This window comes from Mytilus californianus, unplaced genomic scaffold (genome assembly GCF_021869535.1).
Source record: "Mytilus californianus isolate M0D057914Y unplaced genomic scaffold, xbMytCali1.0.p SCAF_8, whole genome shotgun sequence".
NCBI classification, from domain to species: domain Eukaryota; kingdom Metazoa; phylum Mollusca; class Bivalvia; order Mytilida; family Mytilidae; genus Mytilus; species Mytilus californianus.
In genome coordinates, this window is record NW_026262734.1 from 105,426,974 (window position 1) to 105,433,846 (window position 6,873).

The 6,873-nt window shown below is 33.6% G+C and overlaps 1 protein-coding gene across 4 annotated transcripts in view; it reads right to left on the reverse strand.

Moving 5' to 3' along the window:
* Positions 1 to 2,506, reverse strand: part of LOC127712459 (NADPH--cytochrome P450 reductase-like) — a 36,896-nt gene extending 34,390 nt beyond the window's left edge. For all 4 annotated transcript variants that reach the window (XR_007987092.1, XR_007987091.1, XM_052218898.1 and 1 more), the window contains exon 1: positions 2,363 to 2,506. The gene's annotated coding sequence lies outside the window, so the exon portion shown is untranslated. The remainder of the gene's footprint in view (positions 1 to 2,362) is intronic.
* Positions 2,507 to 6,873: the final 4,367 nt, after the last annotated feature.

Sequence of the window (6,873 nt, forward strand, 5' to 3'; positions counted from 1 at the left end):
TTACCGATTAAGTGGCAGCAATCCAACAATGGGTTGTTAGATTCATCTGAAAATTTCATGGCTGACAGAGCTTGGCTTGAAAAACATATTTACCTCCATCAGATTAGCTCTAAATGCTTTGGTTTTTGAGATATAAGCCAAAAATTGCATTTTACCCCTAACTTCTATTTTTAGCCATGGCGGCCATGTTTTTTTACGAAACAGAAAATAAAACACAAACTTTATTCTAGATACCCTTAGAATCATTCAGCTTAAGTTTGGTTGGAATTGGTTCAGTAGTTTCAGAGAAGATTTTTTTTAAAGTTAGAAAACATGATAAACAAATTGTGTAAAATTGTCCTTAAAGGGCAATAACTCCTTAAGGGGTCAATTAACAATTTTGATCATATGAACTTATTTGTAGATCTTACCTTGCTGAACATTTTTGCTGTTCACAGTTGATCTTTATCATTAATAATATTCAAGATAATAACCAAAAACTGCAAAATTTCCTTAAAATTACCAATTTAGTGGCAGCAACCCAACAATGGGTTATCAGATTCAATTGAAAATTTCAGGGCTAATAGAACTTCACCTAATGAACACTATAACCCCATGTCAGATTTGCTCTAAATGCTTTGGTTTTTGAGATAGAAGCCAAAAACTGCATTTTACCCCTATGTTCTATTTTTAGCCATGGCGGCCATGTTATTTGACGAAACAGTAAATAAAACAAAAACTTCATTCTAGATACCCTAAGCATCATTCAGCTTAAGTTTGGTTGGAATTGGATAAGCAGTTTCAGAGGAGAAGATGTTTGAAATAGTTTACACCAGACGGACGACGACGGACGCCAAATGATGGCAAAAGCTCACCGTTCCTTTGGAACACTGAGCTAAAAATGTTTAAAATAAAGAATAGTGAAAATTAACAAAAAAAGAAGAAAAGAGAATAATGGTGCTTAGATATACAGAATAGAGAATATTTGTATAAAAAATAAAGAATTCAAAAAATGATGACTCAAACCCCTTCCCCCAACCCCCTAATTTGCACCATTACTCAAAAGACTTGCTAAACCTATAAGTCCTATAGACAGAAGTATGTAGACAGATCATGAGTTAGTATTTCAATACTAGGAAAAATTATAATTGAGTTATCTTTCTTGTATTTGGGTGTCTGAATTTAACATTTTAACGTAATTTAAGAACAATGATGTGTTTCAATAAGTTCATTACGTTTTTTGCCTTTCTGTCAATTACGTTTTCATCATGAAACTACGGTAAACATGTGGTACATGCATACATGTATGAACAATTTAGTACGAAATGACGAAATGCAGACTGACCAATTCTATTTGTATGAATTAATTTTGATGATCATCAATGACCCATCGGATAATAGCTTGGGGTCGTAAACTTATCAACAGGTAAAATTTTGCATACTTTATTTTTTTTACTTTAACAAAATTAAGTGACGAAATTGATCAGAAATACTTTTGTTATTTAGAAAATCGTTTCTTAAATGGCGAAAATGATGGACCTTAGCAAAATCACTGCACAGGAAGTGCACAGGATGTTCATTTGGCAATAATTGTATGTTTATAAATCATAACACCCTTTAACATCACTAAGTTTTATATATAATATAGAAATAAGAAGATGTGGAATAATTGCCAGACAACTCTCCACCAGAGACCAAATGACATAGAAGTTAACAGCTATAGGTCAGTGTAGGTCTTCAACAATGAGCAAAACCTGTATTGCATAGTCAGCTATAAAAGGCCACGAAATAAAAAATGTAAAATTATTCAAACGAGAAAACTAACAGCCTGATTTATGTATAAAATAATGAAAGAAAAACAAATATAATCTACAGCAACAAACCACAACCACTGAATGAAAGGCTCCTGACTTGGGACAGGCACATACAGAATGTGGTGGGGTTAAACAAGTTTGCCCAGTCTTCTATCTCTAACAGCACATTTTATTTTTGTTAGTAATAAGTAAACATGTGTCACGATCTTTTCATCAATAGTCATAGAGTTATACAGATTAGTCAAATATAAATATATCTTTTAATAGGGATGACACAGTTTACATCATCTATTTGAATGATGGAAATTATGGAAAGGTCATAATCTAGGTCGACAATTTGTCACGTAATCACGTTGTGCTGAGTTTTCTACAGTATAAAGAATGACATATGATGCATAATGATTTTTCCAGTATCTATGCAATGAATTCAATATAATTCATTACTGTAAATTGTAATATAATTACGGTAGTGTTACATGTACCTATATCACCTGAACTTCACTGTGTGTCTCATCCAATTTTCTTCAATTTAAACTGTTCATGCTTTGTTTGTGCTAATTATACATTACCTGGCTTGTTCTAAGTCGTATGATGTAGATAATTAGCAAACTTGTTTCATTTGTGATAGTAGAGATTCACAGATTTTACATAACCCTGGCCTTGTGGCTTAAATCGTTCCAATGACCAACGGGCTAACAAAAATTATCACCGGATGTGAGATTTCGGATATTTATAATAAAACTTATCCGAAAGTAGCACGTAATTTTTCCGAGTTGCACTATTTAAGGCTCTGGCGGGATATTTAAGTGTTATTCAGCCTCCTCATGGGGTTTTTGATTATGTGATTGCTTGGCCGTTTTTATAGTGATTATTTTATAACCAGAGCAAATATTTCATGATCATTTAAAATTGAGAATGGAAATGGGGAATATGTCAAAGAGACAACAACCCGACCAAAGAGCAGAAAACAACTGAAGGCCACCAATGGGTCTTCAACACAGCCAGAAAATCCCGCACCCGGAGGCGGGCTTCAGCTGGCCCCTAAATAAAAAGGTGTACTAGTTCAGTGAAAATGGACGTCAAACTAAACTCCAAAACATATAAATGAACTAAAATTAAAAAAACATACAAGACTAACAAAGGCCAGAGGCTCTTGACTTGGGACAGGCGCAAAAATGCGGCGGGGTTAAACATGTTTTGTGAGCTCTCAATCCTCCCCTATACATCTAGCCAATGTAGAATAAACAAACACACAGCAATACGCACAGTAAAACTCAGTTTAAAAGAAGTCCGTGTCCGATGTCAGAATAGGTACAAAAGAAACTAAGCAAAATGAAAATGACACATAAATTAACAAAGGACTACTAGCAGTTACTGACATTCCAGCTCCAGACTTCAATTAAACTGACTGAAAGATTATGTCTTCATCATATGAAAATCAAGCACAATCCCTCCCGTTAGGGGTTTAGTATCATACCATCATAAAATATATGAGAAGAACATAACCCGTATCATGCCAACAACTGGTTTTAGAACAATTTGATTATCTAAGACTGTATTTTTATATTATTTAATTATCTTGTTTAAAAAATGATTAATGATTATGTGATTTTATTGGCAAAAAAAATGTGATTATGTGATTACGCGGACACCCCCCTGAGGGGCCTCGTTATTTAAGCCTCTGATCTTTTATATCATCGTTGTTTTTATCTCTTTTTTTTTACTAATTTTCAATGGAAGCAAGCAATTTTTTCTTGCATTCCATGTTATATTTTTTAATAACATTGAAACAACCAACTTACTGGAACCCTCCCCTCTCTTCATATATATCTATATCCTAAATTGAGGTAAATTATATGGCCTTCCAAATACCGTTTCGATCCCTAACATCACTGAAGAGACATAAATTGTCGAAATCCGGATATGGTGTACACATTTTTGCACCTCATGTTTGCGGTATACCATCTTTTCCGCAAGTTTATTGTTTTCTGTTTGGTATTAAATTAATATGTAAGATCCATTTTTTACATCCGGTGATCAATTTATTTGGCAATCGCCAATGGCAGTAAGCAGGGTTTAAGAACATCAGTTGTTCGACCTGTTAGTCAAATGCGTTTTGTTAAAATATACTTTTTCACTTTTTGGTCTTTTTGAAAATGTTGTTTGTGCTGTATTTAGACCCCTCTTACAAGAAATTTGTTTTACATGCACACGTATAAAAATTGCGGTTTTTATCCAACGCAATCATAGGTTTGAACGTTGTTTTCAATTTAGACTTGTTTAGATATATATATATAAGAAAATTAATATAAGATAATGACGGTTTCAATTCATCACTTTTACTAGCGCTTTCACTGATTGTCGGCTCTCGGGCTGATATCATGACCTAGGACTGATAAGGGGTCTGATATGAAAAATGCCATGTTATAATCTATATATATATACACATACACACACACAAGTACAAAATATGCATGGCCAATGTCTAATCAAAAAAGCAAACAAACTGAAAGTGTATCAAAAGAGAAAAAGATTTTAAAAAAATACACCTGTGTCAAACCAGGGAAATATGCACTCTGAAAATATACTGATGGACTTTACAAACGCAACACAAGATTATTCTTTTTTATTCCCGTTTTGAAATAAGCAATTTTTGTAAAATAAATTTACATACATAAATTTCAATCATTTTTTTATTGTCTAAATAAAGTTTGCAGTTCGAAAGTTGAATTGCTGCCGTCATTTTTAATGTTCAAATCATGAGGTATGCACTGAAACCCTGGTTTCCCCCTTATTAATGGATGTGTCATCGTCGAAGGCAATGAATGACTGTAACCAACACCAAAATGATTGTCAGAAAGGTCAACCAGTTCTGTTGGGCATGTTTTGAGTTCTGTTTTGTACCTTATGAATTTGCCTCTGTCCCATGCATTACATTGTCTTTTGGCAATAAAGCCGTTTAAACTTTAGGACTTTGTTTTTCTGTAATCGATTATTTGGCATTTCAGTATATGGGAAACATTTTTGACATAAATCTGTCTGTCATGCCATTCGGGGACTAGGTTATCAGTTGACGTTGCGGCCGTAAAGATGCCTCGCAATTGATGTTGCATAATCAAATTTTATTGACGTGGCGTTGTCACTACATGTTGATATGGTCATGGATGGTCATACACAAATCCCGTCTGTCTGTTTCGTTGTTGTAAGGACAGTAAGACGAGTTTCTGACGTGAAATTGTCTGATAACAGCACGTTCACGTATTCCTGCCTGCAATATTCTTATGACGTGATTCAAATTTTCAATGCTTAGTCTCGACAATATGGAAATGTTACATTTTTTTAATGATTCAAGTGGGGGTATTGATTGAAAGAATTGTTTCACGAAAAAAAACTTTAAAAAAATCAATCATGGGTTTCAAATTTCGCTTTAAGAAATTCGTGCGACGTTAATAATCCGGAATATTCAATAACCTCAGGTAAGTCAGGTGTTGAATTTTCTAAACTTAAAGAGGTATGGTAAACAGGAATAGTAGTTCTAAGATGATCAATCATGATTTGGTCAAAAAAAAATCACCAAAATGTGTGTTGCATTTCTAAAGTCCATCAGTATACAAAATAAGGAACTGCCGGTTTTGTATGATTGCCAATGAGACAACTATTCAACTGAATCCAAAGTGAAGCAAATTTAAGCAACTATAGTAGTCCGTACGTCATTAAAAAAAATGAGCAAAACCCATACCATATAGTCAGCTAAAAAGAGCCCCACATGACAAAATGTGAAACAGTTCAAACGAGAAGAAGACAACTCCTCGTTTTATTACAAAAAAAAACTAAACTGAACAAAAATTACAGACAGCACAACCAACGACAACCACCGGTGACTTACATACAGGCTGCTAACTTTGGACAGGCACATTTAGATTGGTTAAACATGCTTGTGAGCGCATTTAAAGTGGTTAAACATGTTTGTGAGCGCTCAACCATTGATCCCCTATTCTTTTCTTTTTTAAGTGCCGACCTAGGAGTACTCCCAGTTAATGGAAACTAGCTCAAAGCCAATTACAATTTATAAATAAATCATAAATAAATGTTGCTCGACGCGGTCTTCAAAGATTTATCGTCGTTTTTCGTCTTTTAGCTTCAATTATCATTGATTTTTTGAACGTTTAGATTCAATTGTTTTTCTTTCAGATTCAGTTCTCTCTTTTTTGGCAAAATTCAGACAAGTGACAATCAAAAAATCAAAGAAAACCTTCTATGGTCTATTATAGCCTAGTGGTTAGTCAGTTGCCTTTGTCATTTTCATGTTTTATTTGCAATATTTTTTGGAGGGGTGATAGGAGGATTTTTTGCAGATTGAATATTCATTAATATCTGTTGCTTCGAATGCTTTTTTTTTTTTACTTTTGTACATAATTAGTTCTTGCATTTTGTGTTGCAGAATATTTACTTTCATCCTGTCTTGGACAAAATTATTTATTTTCAGTTATTTTCAGGCCAAATGAAATGTTTGCCGCCTAATGAGATCTCTTTGGTAGTATCTCAGTGATGAAGTCACTCACGTTTAACGTGCTTGGTCATATAGCTGAGACAGACTACTATAACAAATATGATATAATGTTAAAGTAGTCTATTAATGTTAAAGTTATAGGTCACGGAAAAGAGCAAAACAAAAAATTGAATTCACAAAAATTTATGAAAGTAAAAAAAATGCATATTCTCGGGATTCGTAAAGTCCAATGAATAAACTGATTATAGCCATACACTCCCAATGAAGATGAGCTGTGATAAGCCACTCTGAGCCAAAAACAACACACACCCGGCGTGACTCAATGATTGAACAAAAACAGCCGATTATTTATATTAGCAAAACGTCTCTGTTATCAACCATTTGTGAAATATAACCTTTGTCGATAAGTCTTGTAAGCCATACAGAAAGATTTAAGATACATTTCCTAAACTCACTAGATTTATAGATAATATTACTGCAAAAAAAAGCTGGATACGTAATTTAACATCTTTATAACAAACTGCGGCAGTTTCACAATAACCATAGTTTGTGTAAGGATATTTATAAAAT